Source organism: Argiope bruennichi, chromosome 6 (genome assembly GCF_947563725.1).
Source record: "Argiope bruennichi chromosome 6, qqArgBrue1.1, whole genome shotgun sequence".
NCBI lineage: Eukaryota > Metazoa > Arthropoda > Arachnida > Araneae > Araneidae > Argiope > Argiope bruennichi.
In genome coordinates, this window is record NC_079156.1 from 104,478,996 (window position 1) to 104,499,056 (window position 20,061).

Below are 20,061 nucleotides of genomic sequence, written 5' to 3' on the forward strand. Positions count from 1 at the left end.
TTCCAGGATAAAGCAGAGAGCACTGTATGACTCTGCCCATTAGCCATAGGCTTCACTGCTTGAGAATACACAGTTGGTTCCAGATACTCCTAGAAGTGCAGCTGTGGCATTTTTCCGCCTTACTACAGGCCATGGTTGTTTGCCCACACTTGTATTAGACTGGGCTTTAGGACTCTCCCTTATGTTCCCTGTGCGGACAACATCAACTTTTTGATGCCACTCACATTGACTCGTGCACTACACTTGTGTTTTTAAACTGTAAATTTCAGAAATATTGGAAGGCAGGAGATCTAATGGCGTCATAGCCAATCTTCTGAGCATTTGCAACAAATAAATAAATGATAAAAAAAACATCTTCAAAGTGATGGTATAAGTTTACTAGCTTACGGCCACTTTTCAACCGAAGATAATGAAGAAAATAACGAGTAACAATAAATTTTTACTTATATTAAATTAATGAAAGGTCATGTGTATCACTGGAAACCATTTTAAAGTAAATGTATTGCTATATTTTTTGGAAATTCTTTAATATCTAACTTTTAGTATAAATAAAGGAGTGGACCATTAGGCCTGCAGAATATCTTTAGGTATTTTTCATATAATTGATAGAAAAATTCCTGATGATGTTTTACAGGCACACTGAGGCTTCTGCTGAACATCTTTCATGCTGATATTGACCAGTTACCAAACGCACAAGTAATGATTCTATCTTCAAGTGTTTCGCATCTCTCATGCCTTAAACACTTCCATATATTTGTACATTTGAGCGCAGGATTAGGTAAGATGAAAATAATACTTTATAAAAAAATGGTGACGTTTTGTATTTCCATTGACCATTTTCATTTCTCATTCTGATTATGAGATTAATTCCTCTCGCTGGAATTACATTTTTACATGTGTTTAGAAAATCGTATTCCATTTAAGATGCATTCTACATTTTTGTAAGCTTCCAAAGAATTCAATGCGATTTGAGATGCATCTTACTATTTTATAAGCTCGTGAAGAATCGAATTCCATTTGATAATATTAATTCTTTATATGCTTATGACGATTCAAATTCTTTCTTTGTTTCAATCCATTCTTTCGCTTGGTTTGGTTTACCTGTGTTTCAATTTAATTTAATTCTATTACTGTCAGAACTGTCTCTTATTCAAAAAATTAATTAAAACGAAATATTAACAATTTATATAGAATTAGATTTATATATTTCTATTTCACTCTTTACTTCAATATTTGTGAAACTAATATTCCATGCTAATAAAATTTTTGATATTTCATATATCATTTTGAATGCGAAACAAAAGAGGATATATTCTTATAATGAAAGATTTCTTAAATTTAATTGTTATATAAATATAAATAAATTATTTTTCGAAAGTAAAGCTTCTGGAGCTGATTATTAAACTGTATATGTAAAATTTTAAATTATTCTGTGTACTTTTATCAGTTACTTTAATCAATTTAACTTAGATTTATGTTATTTTTATTTAGTAAATACTTTAATATTATAAATATCAGAATATTTCTATGAATAAAATTTCACCGGCATTTTTTTAAAGAAACTTGGCAATCATTACATTAATCGTTTGCTAAATGCATTTTTTATCTGAAATACTTTCTTTCAGAAAAGCTAACAATTATTATCTCAGAGTTAAACTTGGACAATCTTCCAAAACTAATTAATTAAATAAATAAATAAAAAATACAGAACACAAAGAAAATGACACGTTTATGTTCAGTCTTTACGAAAACGAAAGAAGTTAATACAAAACCTCATTATGCGTAATTATTTCATTTCTTTATTATTCTTTAATCATTTGATTTATTTCAGATGTTCTTTCATACATTAAAGTATGCTATTAACTTATTAAGCGTTTCTTTTTTCTTTTTTTTTGTTGAACATATTCTTCAAAAAACACAATTGTTTCTCTGGGGTTCTTTAACCAGAAAATCTAAAGCACAGGTACATCTTTTTTAATTGTAAATTTTCTAATTGGTATCATTAATTTCTGTGGAACTCAAAATCATGAGTCGAACACAAGGAATTCTAAATTTTATTTACATAGTTGGCTCCCGATTCTCCTAGAAGCGCAGCTGTGGCACTTTTCCGCCTTACAATAGGCCATGATTGTTTTCCCACATACTTATATTGGCTTGGGCTATAGGACTCTCCCTTATGTTCTCTGTGCGGACAACATCAACTTTTTGATGCTTCTCATCTTGTGCTTTACACTTGTGTTTTTAAACTATAAAGTTCAGAAATATTGGAAGGCAGGAGATCTAATGGCGTCTTAGCCAATCTTCTGGGTATTTGTAACAAGTAAATAAATGATGAAAAACATCTTCAAAGTGATGGTATAAATTCACTAGCTTACGGCCACTTTTTAATCGACAGTGAATTTTTACTTTTATTAAATTAATAAAATATCATGTGTTTTACTGGAAAAGATTTTTGTGATTCTTTTCAAATTAGAAAGAAAATTTAAAGTACTACCAAACATGCAAATTGAGAACGTGAAAATATAAACTTCATTCCTGACTTATTAAAGCTCAAAACAAAAAGGAGAAGAAAAAAAAAATGAATTTGGAAGAAAAACTCGATGGTTTATTGGGTGTATATTATCCTGAGAATTAATGTAATATTAATGTGCAATTTAAATATGAAATAACAATGTTTTGAAATTGTATTAATTTCAAAATCTTTCTATATCACACTACACTGGAAACCGGTTTAGTGATTCTTTTTAAATGAGAAAGAAAATTTAAAGTACCACCAAACATGCAAATTGAGAACGTTGAAAAATATACTTCATTCCTGACTTATTAAAAAGCAAAGCAAAAAGAAGAAGAAGAAAAAAAAACGAATTTGGAAGAAAAGCTCGATGTTATATATTAGGTGGGTATTATCCTGAGAATTTTTTGGAAAAAATTGAATGATTCTTTTCAAATTAGAAAGAAAATTTAAAGTACCACCAAAGAAGCAAATTGAGGAAGTTAAAAGACTTCATTCCAGACTTATTAAAGACCAATAAAAGAATATAAAAACGAATTTGGAAGAAAAACTCGATGTTTTACTAGGCGTATATAATTCTGAGAATTAATGTGATATAAATGTGCAATTTAAATGTGAAATAACTATATTTTGTAATTGTATAAATTTCAAAATATTTCTGTATGTCATCTCCAATGGACAGTTATTGCTTTTATAAATAATATGTGATGTTATGTTTCCAATAAGTGTTTGACATCTTTTGTTTTGATTTATAAATTTGTAAGATTGTGAAAAAAGAATATTTTTCATTTTTGAAAAATATTTCAATGTGCTATGTATTGTTTTTATAAGACAAAATGTATATATGCAGTAAATGTATTGTTATATTTTTTGTAAATTTTTTCCTACGTAACTTTTAGTATAAATAAAGGAGTGGACCATTTGGCCTGCAGAATATCATCGGTATATTTCATATAATTGATAGAAATTTTCCTGATGATTTTTTGCAGGCACACTGAGGCGTCTTGTGCCGAACATCTTTCATGCAGATATTGACCAGTCACCACAAGCAGAAGCACATGATTCTATCTTCGAGTGCTTCGCATCTCTCATGCCTTTAAGACTTCCATACATCTGTCACATTTGAGCAGAAGACTAGGTAAGATAAAAATACTACTTTATTAAAATTAATAGTAACTTTAGTAAATAATTATCTTACTATTTTATAAGCTAATGAAGAATCATATTCAATTTGAGAATATTATTGCTTTATATGCGCATGACGATTCATATTCCATCTTTGTCTCAATTCATTCTTTCGCATAGTTTTGTTTACCTGTGTTTCAATTTCATTTAATTCTATTACTCTCAGCTATGTCTTTTATTTAAAAAATTATTTAAAAAAGAAATATTAATAATTTAAAATAGAAGTAGATTTATATATTTTTATTTCACTCTTTACTTCAATATTTGTGAAATTAATATTCCATGCTTTTAAAATTTTTGTTATTTCGTATATCATTCTTAATACGAAATAAAAGAGGATGTATTCTTTTAATGAAAGATTTCGTAAATTTAATTCTTATATAAATATAAATAAATTATTTTTCGAAAGCAAAGCATCTGGAACCGATTATTAAACTGTATATGTACAATTTTAAATTATTCTGAGTACTTTTATCAGTTACTTTAATTCATTTAACTTAGATTTATGTTATTTTTATTTAGTTAATATTTTAATATTATAAATATCTGAATATTTCCATGAACAAAGTTTTACCGCCATTTTTATCAATGAAATTTGGCAATCATTACATTAATCGTTTGCTAAATACATTTTTTTTTATCTGAAATACTTTCTTTCAGAAAAACTAACAATTATTTTCTTTGAATTAAACTTGGCCAATTTTCCAAAACTAATTAAATAAGTAAAAAAAAAAAAAAAAAAGAAAAGAAAAAAATACGCAAATCAAAGAAAATGTCACATTTATGCTCTCAATTTTTACGTAAGCGAAAGAAGTTAATACAAAACCTCATTATGCGTAATTATTTCAAGTCTTTTTATTATTCTTTAATCATTTGCTTTATTCCGGATGTTCTTCCATACATTAAAGTAAGCTATTAACTTATTAAGCATTTCTTTTTTTTTTGTTGACTATATTCTTCAAAGAGTACAATTGTTTCTCTGTGGTTCTTGAGTCAGAAAATATAAAGCACAGGTGAAGCGTTTTTAATTGTAAATTTACTAATTGATATCATTAATTTCTATGGAACTCAAAACCATGAGTTGAACCAGGACCTTCGTAAAACAAGGCCTCACAACTTATTTGTGACGTCACACAAGTAGGATGATCGGCTGCCATGAGTAGAATCTTGCTTTCTTCCTTGATGTTTAGGTATATTTTAAATTCACTTAAAAATAACTTATTATTAATATTAAGACATTTACCTTGCATAAAATTCAAAATTATTTATTTTTTCCCTGTGTGAATAAAAGAAACGGCATGGTAGAAAATCTTAAGGTCCTCTATTGCTTATTGACCATTTAATAACATTCAAACTTCATTTAATAACATTTAAATCACAATGTAAATTTATTAGATATATACATTGGGGTATTATTGTTAGTTTTTCTTGTTTTAATTGAGATTTTCGTTTTTATTTTATTAAAAATCGTTTTGTTTTTTCCCTGAAAATATTTTTTAAAGCTTAAAATTAAATTAATTCTTTTTAAAGCTTTTGATGATTTTTTTTTATTGTAGTGACATGTAATACATGTATTTTATAAGTTAACATAAAATTGTTTACTTCTCAAATTACTTTGATCTTTCAAATAAAATATTGATGTATTTAATATAAAATTTAAATTTTGCACCAACTAATTCAGTAGATAAAAAAGAATTACTTTCACAGCTTGTTTTTTCACATGAAGAATTGTTTTCATTTAATATATTATTAATTTATACAATTTAATAAACTAACTTTTATTATATATCTGATTTTACATTTCAATGCATTTATAATTAATTTCAATTCAATCTGTAGAAACAGTAAAAGAAAACACAAATAAAAAAAATCACACACTGTTTGAATCTTAACATTTTATTTACAGAGAGACAATAACAAAATACATTTTGTTTTCCAACTTTATTATAAATTTCACACAGACAAATGAAAATAATTATAATATTAAATAAAGTTAAACTACAAACTTGCAAATTACTTCTAATTTGGAAGAAATTAATAAAGAATGACTTACCTTAGCAGCTTGAGAAGTGCCTAGAAAAATAAAAATTATTTTGTTTGATTTTTGAATTATACTCCATGTATTTGATTTAAAGTTTTTAAATTTTAAAATTAAATCAGAAAAAGTGTTGATTTTTTCTATCTCCTCTCTTTTTACTATGTCCTGTAGACTGCTATTTAAAGCTGCTTTTAAGTTTTCCCATTTTTTTATGTGTTGCCCTATCCATTGGAGTTTCTCTTCTTGCTTTTGATTCTGAGGAAAAGTATGAGGGTAAATTAGGGAAAATTGAAGGTACAGCATCAGGTACAATCCCAGAAAAAAAAAAAGTGGAATTCTTTAGATAAAAAAAATTAGTAATTTATTAAAACTTAAAATCAAAAACGGAATAGATATTTTCTTAATACATAAACTAAAAGCTAACATATGTTGGACAGTATTAAATAAAATCATATTGAGTATTAAAAAATAAAATTTAAAATCAACAGAAACATTCATTTATCCAAAATAAATACCTAGTTCAATATTATGTTGGAATATCTATAGTAATTATTTATACTACCATTCAAGTAAGACAATATTCTACATGAATTAATAAATTGATTTTATACGGTATGAAAAATGGATTTAAAAATAGTAACTTTTAATTACTTTTAAAAAAGTTTCAAATATTTTGTAAAAGTTGCATTCATTTATAATTAAAAATTGTGCATAACTTATGATATTTAAAAATAATAATAAATATTAATTGCTTCATATATAATCTGATGATTTATAGATAAACAAATAAAAACTACATTTTTTAAACCTATATGAGCATGCAATTCATATTGTTTTTACAACTATTTTGTAAAAGTTGCATTCATTTATAAATAAAGATTGTGCATAACTAATGATATTTAAAAATAATAATAAATATTAATTGTTTTATATATAATCTGATGATTTATAGATAAACAAATAAAAACTACATTTTCTAAACCTATATGAGCATGCAATTCATATTGTTTTTACAACTATATCTAACTTTTTTACATAATATTTTAGGATAAAATATAAGTTTAATCTGCTACAATCTACAGTCATGATATATATAATAAAAAATTAAGTTTTATTATTCATTAGATGGTTTTAAACTTTTTTTATAAGAGCCTAATAGCTATAAATCACTTAAGTACTTTGTAAGATTTTGATGATAATTATTAAAAATTTCTAAAAAAATTGCCTTTTACACTCTAGTAGTACTTGAATAAGTTCTCCTGTACTGGTATTAAACGCTTCTCTAACTGTTAAAAACTAATTTTCTTGAGAATGTTTAGCACAGACCTAAATGTTAGCAACAAATATTAGGCCAAAATCAGATTTTAAAAAATATGAATGTAAGAAGTATAATTAAAAAGATACAGAAACAAAACATTTTAAATATTAGGAACAAATAAACAAAAGACTATGAGAAGTAACAATAAAACAAAGCAGTTTTTTATTTAGCTCAAGCAAACAATACCAAAGTAATTGGAAGCATAAGCAACTAAATGTAGAGCAAACAAAAATGGCAGAAGATAAATGGAAGTTATACATAATTTTAAATGTTTCGTATTTCAAAAGAATTAATTAACTAAAAATTGTACAAAAAATCAAACTTACCTTACTATATTTAGTTGCTACGAAATCGTCCCGCTTTATTGCAAAGATTCATGCTCTTCTAGTGTTTTCATCGTTTGAAAACGGAAATACAGAAACATTGGAGCTGTTTTTTGTGTAATTACTTTTACAATTGGGAACACAGCATGCACTAGGCATCGTCATTACGATAAATTAAAATTAATATGCAAAAAGATCAGTAAACTACCAAAAAAGCCAATAACACATTTCCCATTCTTCACTACGATAATGACTATCGTTTTCTACAGAACTCATCCAACCTCATGAAGTCACGGGCTGAAAGCGTTGTGAGTTGTGAGGCCTTGTATTACGAAGGTCGTGGTTGAACACAAGGGAATCTAATTATGATTTCTGCATTGATTAATCTTCTCGAGTTACTCGTATACCTTCCCACTATGCCTTCTTTAGAGTATCCTTCCTTTGCATTGTGTTAAAAGCAAATATGTGTTTTAGAATTCTTTCTTTTGATCTGTCAAGACAAAGCGTTATAGAATATTTGTAGTTTTAGAGTTAGATTTAAATAAAAATCTAATTTTTATGCTCCTTCTTATCTTATTCTATATGAAGAATAGAAAGAGAAGATATTGTAATCTTCAAATAATTCGAACTCGGGATTTTGACAAATCTCCACGTTTCAGACATTCCTTCGTCCAAAAAACACATTTCTGAAATTATGTCTGCCTGCCTCCCTCCCAGTGCCATAACTCAAAAATGCTTTTAGCTAACAGCCAGACATATGGACTTACTTTGAACAGATTGTTTTCAAAATTTGATATTATTCTGAAAATTTGGTGTAAACATATCAAATTTTAATCGTCTAGCTCAAAGCGTCTTTAAATTATTTTTGTCACAGATAGACAGATGGCAATTTTCCAAAAATGTTTTTTCGAACTCGGAAGAAGTCTATAACCTGGAAATAGTCAAAATCTCGAGTTTGAATTTTTGGATCATTACTGTACTTTTTCTATACTATATATACGAGAAGTAGAAAGATAAAAAAATAAAATAAGGAAAATTTACTAAAAGTTTCAGCTAAGAATTTGAAAAATATTACTTACAAAAATCTCAGGTATAAACTAAGCAGTCTTTTTTGAGCATCTAGAGAATTACTAAAAATAATAAACTGATAAAAATTTATATATATTTTTTCAAAATACAAAATAAATTAAGATTTACGTACAGTATAATTAGTCTTCTACTAGGAAAAATTATTAAACAAGTAGTACGAAATTCCATTAGTTTTTATCCGTTTTTAAGCTGCAAAAGAATATAATTTCATTAAATAGAGGATAGATTCATTTTCTTCTAACAAAATAAATAATCAAAAATTTAGCCTCATAGTTTCTTCTCTTTCTTTAATTACCAGCTTTTGCAAAGGAAATTCCGGATAAGGCTAAATAAAATGTACTAATTAATCACTTTATTATCTTTTTTTACTATCATGATCTCTCTGTCTTTGTGGGCAGGCTGAACTGTAAAAAGAACGAAGAATTGTTCTAAAGAACCAATATCCCCAAATCCACAGGCCTTACCCCGGTGGTCGCTCTTAATAGAAGATTAATTCAGTGAATCGAAAAGATTCTGAATGTATACCATTTAGGTATTCTCTTTTCTATCATTTAGTTATTCTGGCGCGTCGTTTTAAACTGAATTCTTTTAAAGATGGGTTAATGTATTTGTTTCATTATCTTGGACTTTGTGGGATCAGTGGTTAAATTGAGATTTCGAAATTAGGTATGGTTATCTAGAATGCTAAGCTTAAGATCTATTTGAATCTTTTCCTAGCTTGAAAGTGTTTAGTTATTGCTCTTTTAAAAGATTTTATGATTTTAGAAGATAATTTTTACTTTCTTGTAAGTGAAAATATAAGAATGATCGAAAAATCCAAACTTGAGATTTAGACGAATCTCCATGTTTTAGTCCTCCCTGAATTGGAAAATTTCCTTGTGCCTTGGCCAAATAGTCGCCAAGTTCGTCGCCAAGCTCGGATGACTGTAAATCAGTCTTTCTTAAAATGAGACTATCCGTGCCGGGAAGCAAAATTACACGTTTTTAACAATATCTTCAAGATACTTTTCAATATTCTGAATATCGTGCAATATCGAGTGGATATCGAATAATATTTTGTGCTAACAGGCTATATACCTTTCCTGTTCCCGATCAACAATCCAATAAATTAATTACTGCTCGATTTTTCGTCTAATTTTCAGAATTTTTTCTTTTGTTTTTTCAAAATTCGTAATTTTTGTAACTTTTTATCGATGTTTCTACCGAAGTGAGAGGATCTGTGGGGTGGGAGGTCTGGAATAGGAAAAGAGATGAATACTATTTGTTGCATTCCTGGTCAGGGACAAAAGCACCAAAAAGGAGATCATAGGCAATAAAAAACATGGCCAAGGGAACTTTAGTTGTGACTCATAATAATGGGGTGAGATAAATGCGATCTCAGGGGTTGTTAAAACTGAACCTTCCACGAGCGGTATAATGATCGTTTTGTGGTGGCAGTTTTATTCGGGAAATGCCTGTGCGTTTAGCGTTAAACTTATGCCAGGAAGTTCAAAATACAGGGAACGAAAAGAAGAAAGAAATTAGTTTGCTGGCTGAGGAATCAGTGGGTATTGGAGAGAACTTCTCATTGATATTTTAGAAAATTAATCAAAGACATTATAGAGATACTGTAGATTTTTTTTGTAGAGATTTTTACTGTAGAAGTGTGATAAGAACTTAGGTACGAGAATATTTATATCTCGAGTGAAGCAGGATATATCAGCTAATCTTTTAAAATAAAGTTTAAAAAATGATGACTGTCAAACTTGTCTTTTATTCCAGATAATAATTGTAATAATTCTCTTTACATCAGCTAATATTTTTAAATAAAGCTTAAAAAAATCATTACTTTTAAACTTACCTTTTATTCTAGATAATAACTGTATATTTTTTTCTGGGAAATCTAGGGCAAAAGGAAAAGGAATATCTTTTCCGCAAATATTTAAAAAAAAAAAAACTACTACTCACAATACAAATTTAATTTTTTCTTTTCTCTTTTATTTATACAGAAAAAGTGCTAAAAGACTAACGTATTTTTAGAATAGAATTCGAATTTGAAAATTGGATGAAAGAATGAAATGCGAACTTTAAAATTACTTTCATAAATTCAAAAGTGATTTTATGAATGAAAGAACAAAGTAAATAAAAATTCACTAAGAAATATTAATACTATCGCCCAAAATCGTTCCTTTCGCTAAGTTCTGATGCAGACGTTTCGAGCGCGTCGCTGAAATCTAGGGAATGAAAGATGATTTCGCTATCAGCGTCTCATATTTAAATGAAAATTCTATTTGCTTTCATACCCGAAAAGTTATTTAGGTTTTTAGGGACTGGGATTTTTATACTAGCCGGTTAAGGAGCAATTTCATTCTTGAATGTGAAGAGTTGGTAATAAACAGTGAAAATTTCAGTAATTAATTTCAATTATTCAAGAAGATAATTTCCTTCAAAATCTTTGTGTATTATTTACTTTCGAGCTTAGTGTCTAAAATTTCACATGCACATAAATTTATCTTTATTGTTAGTATAGAATAATGACAACATTTGGAATCTTTTAATACATTTTACAATTCATTAATATAAAAATTATAGAATTTTGTAATAATTTTTTCTCAAATTCATTAGCAAATGGCGTTTCTTATACTGAATCAAAATTTAATTAAAGCCCCAATTAGTTGATGAGTTTATGAAAACATTAAAATATAGTAGTACACCAGAAAATGAATTAAAAAAAATCCATTATAATTCTACGATTCCATTTTGATGAATGTGAAAGAAATGAAATAAAAGCGTATAATAGTTCAACTAGATGTTGATATTGCATCAGTTTCCTTAAGGTAATGAAGTTAATACGTGTTAAAGTGGCATCTGGTTAGCATAGGCCAATGCAAACTTTTCCAGAAAAGAAATGAAAATGAGTTTTTTTCTGGAAATACAGACCGAAAAAATGGCAACTTTTAAAAATGCTTTCTTTATCGAAGAAACAAACTTTTCGTTATAGTGTTTTAGCCAACATTTAGCCAAACGAAACATTATATTTGAATCCCATTTCTATATGTACTCGAAAAAAGCGTGAAACAATACAGATAATTGCTCAGACGATTATTTTTTGTTTCTCTTTATTTATTAGCAACAAGAATTTTCAGAAAGAAAAAAAGTACTGAAAGAACAAGAGTAATTTGTTTATTTTTGATTTGCTAATAAAAACGATGATAATGTCGAAAAATATTTTTTTTTCATTTTCTATGATAAAAAAACCCTTCCCTGTCTGTTTTTTCAGAAATACATTTTGACCGAGAGAAACATTATTAAAATTGAATATATTTTCTGCATGGATTAGGAAAAAGAAGTAATTACGCAGACGATATCTTTTTGTTTGTCTTTATTTGTTAGAAAAAATAATTTTCCGAAAGAATTGCGAGATTAGAATGCATTTTGGAAACTGTAAGAAAGGACAAAATACAATTGCATTTTGCTTTTATACGTAATTAAAATATTGAAGGAAAGAAATACAGGATTAATCAAGACTTAAAGGGAAAGATTCTCGTTTTTAATCACAAAAATAATCAGTAATAGGTAATGAGAAATTCAATATTTAATTGCAGCTGCAAAGGACCTTAATTACAAGAAAGAGGCAGGAAATTTATTTAGTTCTTTTAAACAAAATATCCAAAGATTCAGTCTCTCGGTTTCGTCCATTCGCTGGAAATGCCAGCTTTGAAATGAAGATAAAGGATTAATTTATTCCCACCATAGACTCATCAGCTGAAATAACTCAGGGATAAAAGTTAATTAAGTGAAATGAACTAATTAATTACTTCATTAACTTTTTCCATCCTGGTGTTTCCATTCGGACCAGAAAAGCTACGTAAAAAGGAAGGAGAAAAAGTTCCGCAGAACCGATTTATCTAAATCCGCCAGCTATATAGCGGCTGTGCAGATAGTAAAAGTTTTAATTCGCTGAAGCGAATGGACATGGAAGAGACTATTTAGGTACTCTGGTTCCCAAAATTGCGTTATTCCAACGGCGTAGTTATAAATTCAATTCTTTTAGAGGAAACGTAAATGTGTCTGTTTCGTGTTTTAGGACTTGTAGGAATAGTAATGACGTGCACACCCATGTCCTAGTTGCGATGTCGCAGGAATCTGTTCTGAATGATTGAATTTAAATTTAAAAGTTAGGGGTGACTTTCTAACATGATTAAATATATCTATTTTAGGAATCGAAACCTATTTTTAAGTTAAAACTGATAAGTGCCTGCAAATTAAGAGTAATTTTATTAATGTTATAGCTACATATATATGCCAGATGAAACAAATGTAATTATTGAATGGATTTTTGTATTTTAAAAAATTATTGTTTATTGCTCTGATAAAAAGGATAAGAATTTAATTACTTCAGGAAAAAATTATATGATAAAATTTAATAACTTTAATGATTTGTATAAATCAAAGTAAAATTAAAAAAATTGAAATCAGATATCGCAAATTTCAAGTTATCTTGTGAGAACATTATTATATTCTTAAGTCACATTGGGAAATTGGAAAAAAATTATAATGAAAGGTAGAAGATTACCATTCCATTAGCTTCAGTTATAAAAACTCACGTTGCTAAACATTTTTTTAAATGTCTAAAATTTTATTTATTTCAGGTAAGCATTCATGTTTTGTTGATTTTCAGTCAGGCATAACTTTCAATAAAATAAATCTCAACGATATGGTTTATGAAAATAAATGGAATGATGAAAATAATTGTAAATTAAAAATTTAAAAAAACCCAGATTAATCAATTTCATTATAAGAAATTAGAGTTTCATAACAGTTCTCTAACACTTAAGAATGTTAAAAAACTTTTTTGACTTTAATCATGTTAAAAGAATTATTATCGAATTATTTTATATCGTGTCTATATTTTTTGATTGCGATGAAAAAATTTGTTTAAATCGAAATGAGAAATAATGAAAAAAATATTTCGTTCTTTAACAGGAATATAAATTAGAAACTAACTGAAATAATTTAACCTATTACTTTTACAGAAATTATATTATACGTCCCATAATATTACTTCGAGAAATTCATGGATGCATTTTTTTAAACAGATTTATTTCTGATCATATGAGAACGAAACAAAACTGCATAAGTGTGGTTTTATTATAAAGAAATAATTGAAATAAAAATTGAAATCTGCTATCGCAAATTTCAGGTTATCATGTGAGAACATTATTTTTTTAGAGTCACGTGGCATCAATCCGACAGCAAAACAACATATTCTCAAATGAGTCATATTTCTCAGTCACCAAAATTTAGAAAAGTGATGGTTTTTGACCATGTGAAAATCAATCGAGTTATAGAATTTTATTTATTGAGGCCAAAATTTTTTTTCGTGAAATACCAGTTTAAATCTGTTTGATACAATCACGACGTGACTATCAGATTACGCTTGCGTCGATATTTACAAAGCGATGTTTGTCCCCCCCCCCATCTCAAAATCGCTCGAGTTCAAAACTTTTATCTCAAGACCAGCTTTTTTTTTTCTCCAAAAATTCGGTTTAAACTAGTTTGGAATGATTACGTGACTATTGTATTGCGCAATCATCAACTTTTAGAAAATAGATGATTTTTTTCTTTTTTTTTCCCATTTCAAAACCATTCGAACTCGAAACCTTTTCTCATCTATAAAAATTAAAAATAATATATATATATATATATATTTGTTTCTTAGGGCGATTACTTCTGACGACGACGCCCTTTATTGGATAGACAGGAGAATCTGGTACATGGTTTATTTGTTCATGGTTTATTCTGGTTTATGCTTTATTTCTTGCCAAGTTGTAACTTTTTATTGGCGATTAGTCGCCAAATGTGACAACTTTCTGTATAATTTTCTAATAATCCAAAAAGCAAAAAATTGATGCATCAAAAGCGATAAATCGCCAATTTTCTGCCCGCATATTTTAAGACTTTTAAAGCCTCAAACAAAGCAACATCAATTTCACAAAAGATGACGGGTAAAAAATTTGTATACAACAGAAATCAAAACAACTGAATATATTTTCTTAAAAGTCGGTTCACAAATTCTATAAAACCAAAAGACATTTTAATGGGAATATCGGGATAATTAATTAAATATATTTTTTTAATTCAATAATAATTAGGTTTACAGTTATGAAAAATATTTTATCATGAGTGTTGCTTTCTAGTTGAATTAAAGTCATTTACCTTCAACTTGCATTTCTCAATACGAATTAAATGTTACTCCATTCTACGAAAACATTTAATACCTGAAAAATTAGTTTTAGGCACTTTTTTACAATTATTTAAAATAGCTTGTACTTTTATGAAAAGTTACTTGATTTAAAAAAACTATTGGTGCAACTAATATTTTCATTTTTACTAAAAGTTTTTAAAGTTTTTAATAAAAGAAAATTTTATATACTACAAACTTTGCTTTTATGAAGTAGTTTTTACAGTAAAAATATGAATTTGGCTTACTCTTGAAGTAAAGCAATACATCTTCTGAGAAACTGAAACAGACTAGAAGGAAACAGTTTATTCATTGCATAAGCTCTTTTATATTTGATATTGTTACGAAGAAATCCCCTTCGGTGGGTTTACATGCTCAATAACGGATAACGATACACTTTAATTTGTACGAAAATACGTAAGACATGGAAGAAAAGATAGATGATGAGGGCATGAAACACAAAACATACCACGCAAACAGTAAATCGTTAACAAATAACACATAGCATCCAGAAATAATTCGCTGTACATCAACACTACAAAGAGTGGATTCATTCGATTACTTCTCTCAACTACTGACTTCTTTTGTCCTTCCATTTTTTATAGTTCCCATGACAGGGCATCAAATGTTCTAGAATAACCACAGAATTCGAGTCTTAATAAAGATATCAAAAATATTCTCCAATATTCATGATCTTTCATTTTTATTATCAAAGTCGCCAAATTCGGAGCCAAGCCTCTAAAAAGTCACCGTAGCCGTGGGTTATACTCAATATCCATACAACATTCGTTTGAGTTATTAGTAAAAATGCCCTGGGCAACGAAGCAGCTTTACAAATTGATAATTATGTATTATTGCATAGTAATGGTAAAAATGAATTTTAGTGTGCCCCTTGCTGCGCCAACAATGCCAAGTCGCCAATAAAAATGGCTGATAAAATAAACAAATACTTCCGCGGAACAGTTACGGTTACCATTTCCCGCTATATAATTAGGACTTTTTACTGATAAGTATTGTTTTTTTTTTTCAGACTGCCCGGTGCCTTCTACACATGCCTTCGGCTTAGCTAGCAACGGGAGCGGGAATCTAGTAGCTTCGCTAGCACATTGAACATAAGGACTGTGTGGATAACAGAAACAGTACATAACCAAAAGAAAAGAAAGAACGGAGAAAGAAGCAATCGGAACATTCTCCATACAAAATTTGAAACAAACATACTTTTCCCTTTCATCCTTTTTCATCAACTCGTAAAAAAATATATTCTACTCACCCTTCATCCATTCTGCCGGTTTGATATCAAACCATTCTCAATACAAAATTTCAAACAAACATCCTTTCCTAACTTCATCAACTCGTAAAATATATATATATATATATATATATATATATATATATATATATATATATATATATATATATATATATATATATATATATATATATATATATATATATATATATATTTAACTCACCCTTTATCCATTCTACAGGTTCGAAATACTGCCGACATAACAAATTATGAAGGGAACCAACCGTTAGAACACCAAAAGAATTGTTAAAACTGCGAAGAATTAAATTGCAGCTGTCTTTTAATGCAGACGATTTGACGATTTTTTAAAGCGCATACTGACAATGAAGAATTGCAAAAGAATAAATATTTTCTGTTCGTATTCACATTAAAAAAAAAGAAAGAAGAAAATAACTTTTAATTATAAGCTTAACATTCTTTTTTTAATAAACTTTTAATTATAATAAAGAACAAAATTAAAATCTTTAATCGATATTTTTTTAATATTTTTAATTTAACATTTTTCATAATATAGTTGCAGTTCATGTACAACTCATCCATTGCTGAAAATATTAAAGAAAGCAGCATTAGGGTTGCTAGGAGAGCGTTCCGATGGGTTGCCATATTGGCGACAACCTCGGGGGCACACTATTCTTCACTTTATCGCATAGTAATTATTAAAATAAATAACAAATTTATATTTTATAATGAAATTTTTATTTAAAAAATATATTTAAGGTATTTCAATTTTTCATTATATTTATGATATTGGTAAGTAAAAAAAAAAGCTCCACAACATTGTTTTTCTTTAGCTTGCTATAGTTCGAAATTTATAATTAGTTTCCCATATTTCTATATTTCTTGCATTTCATTTTATATGGCAAGATTTTATTTACATTTTCTTGTTGGCGTTATATATTCATATTTTCCTATTCACATTTTTTCCCCAAACGTTGTAACGTATATTTGATGCGATTCTTTCTTCTTTAAATATTTAAGCATCGGATATTCTTCGAGCATGATTTTTATTCAGCGAAATAAATTCCATAATTTTTCTATTTTTTATTTATAAGATACTATCAGAGACTATTTATTTAAAAGATCGAAAAACATCAACAACAATAATACATGAATCCTGTTTACCAAATCTCAAAAGAGAATATCTTCAAAACAGGGTGTAAATTAGAAAACATCGATTTTTCGGGCAAAAACATATTTTCCATTTTATGCAAGGCGCATGAAAAAAAATTGAAATTTATTAAACATTTATGATTGTTTTCTTTTTTTCTTAGAATATACAAATAATTATAACTTTATAGACAAAAAATATTTTAAAATTTTACTATGATATTTATCAACAAAGCATATTGAAATACCTTAAGTAAATGAAGCGCTAAAAATCGTCTGAAAATTCATAAAATTAATTTTCTGAAACTACGTAAATATTTACGATGTTATCGTTTTTAAAAATAATTATGACGCAGTGACAAAAAAAGTCGTTTCAGCTTCTTTATAAACAAAGTCAGAAGAAAAACAAGACTGATAAAATGCAACAAAAGCAAGAAGTCAACAACAACTTCATAATAAGACAAAAATATTTCAAAGAATTAATTAAAACGCCTCGTTTTAAAGATCTCGATCTATTCAAAGTAAGAAAGATTTCGCAATATCGTAATGATAAAAAAAAAAAAAAAATGTGTTTATGAATTCCTACAGATGCTCAAAGCTATGTGAGAAAGAAGATCCATGCATTCTTTTGTTTAGCAAACCTTTTAAGCGTTGAATTTGTAAACGTGAAAAGTGTCACAAAAGAGGTGTTCGAAGTCATTAACTTTTGCGAGAAGTTTGAAAATTTCTTTTTCGAGGTAATTTTTTCTTTTCAAAGATTAATGCGAGATGAGTCAAATGATTCGCTTTTTTAATGCTGGTGTTCACTTGAGATTTATACGAGCGACGAAATGCCAAACAACTTTTTACAGAAATATCGATAGTTATTTTTCAACATAAAATATTTTATATTTACATTGCTAATTTTGAAAAAAATATTAAAATAAATTTTGATGCATATCTTTATCAAATTTGAAAACCTGGTTTCACCAGTTATTGAAGCATAAATCATATGTTTGCCAAATTTTTAAATTCTATGATTCATTCTATTTTCATTCTATAAATTTATGATTCATTATATCATAAATTATCGCTTGCTATGTAATAAGAATTTAAAGCTTTTTATATCATTCTTTGGGATTTTTCTTTCAACTGAATCTCAAACAAAATTTGCGAACTCATTATGATAAATAGTCAAAAAGCGAAAATTTGCGAAAATAAATATTAATGGAATGTTGGTACCAAAATGGAAAAATACTAAAAGTATGTATACATATTTTTTTACAGAGTTGATGAAATTAGGAAAGGATGCTTATTTGAAATTTTGAATAATGGTTTGATATCGAACCGGCTGAATGGATGGAGAGTGAGTGGAATATATTTTTTTACGAGTTGATGAAGTTGGGAAAAGGATGTTTGTTTGAAATTTTGTATGGAGAATGTTCCGATTGCTTCTTTCTCCGGTCTTTCTTTTCTTTTGGTTATGTACTGTTCATGTTATCCACACAGTCCTTATGTTCAGTGTGCTAGCGAAGCTATTAGGTTCCCGCTCCCGCCGCTAGCAAAGCCGTAGGATATTTCTTTTAAGTTAAAAAATTCTGCCCGGTGCCTTCGGCATCTGTAGAAGGCAGTCTAGGAAAAAAAAATACGTATCAGTAAAAAGTCCTAATTATACGGCGGGAAATGGTAACTGTAACTGTTCCGCGAAAGTATTTGTTTATTTTGTCCGCCATCTTTGTTGGCGACTTGGCATTGTTGGCGCAGCAAGGGGCACACTAAAATTCACTTTTACCAAAAATGGCAGCGATTGGATTTCGATAACTAAAAATTTGGTATTTATGAATATTTCTCACAGTTTACTTGGCGATTTTCGGACTATGCCAAACATCGCCAAGCTTCATAATGGGTAATACAACCATCTTGGCGATATTTCTCATTTGCTTGGCTATAAAATCCAGGGGCCGTATATCTACAAGTACAGGAAATAAGCATTTTCATATTCAAATGGCATAAAAAAATCTGAATTTTCTTTTCTTAAAGATTGAAATAATTATTTGCTGAAATTTAACTTTAAGTATAAACGATTGTTTTCTAACATTAATACTTTCTGTAACCACAGAAATTATATTAAAAAAATATGGCGATAGTCTTGATAATGGAATATGAATCTATGAAGATATTTATTTAAGTGGTTTGTGTAAAACAGGATTATTCTAAAAGAAGAATGAACATACGGAAAGTATTTATTTCTAATAAACGATAATAAATACAGACACATACGAAACACATAGGTCCCTAGTAAAATTCAAAATTTTATTTTTTTGTATTCAATATAAGCTCCATTTGTTATGCGAGAAATATCGAGTTAGAAGACCAATTCATGCTACGCATGGAACAATTGTCCCTTGGTTATTAAATGTATTAATGTAACAATTTATTGTTTCAGAATTTGAACAATAATAAGCATAGATAGTATACATTGTGGTGGTGGCTTCATAAGCCAGTTAACAGACTCCGAACCAGGGTGATCACATTTGTGTAATGGTTATGTTATGCGGCTACGGAACCTAACGTCGCGGGTTCTGTCCTCGGGAAGGCAATTTCCACAATATATGTCGTGTTTTACTTACTACAATAGATAGGGCTATGTTTATAAGCAGTTGAGATGCGCTCAACATTTTCATCTGGCATGGGAGGGTTATTTTTATATTATAGAATTGTCCACGCATTTGGTGCATTTGTCTATAGTCATAATTTATCTGCATAATAAATTCTGGAGAGGTTGCAACTTCCACAGAGAGGACGTAAGAACTCGTTACGTTGGCGATTTTTAAAACAGCGCCAATTAGTGGCGATTCTGCACTTTCACTAGCATGATGAATGCCTTCGAATTTGTGTATGCAACCATCCCCTACGTATTTTTTGTATAAATGTTATTCTGTTAATGAAACCAGCGGAAGTGGTCTTCCCCAAAATTT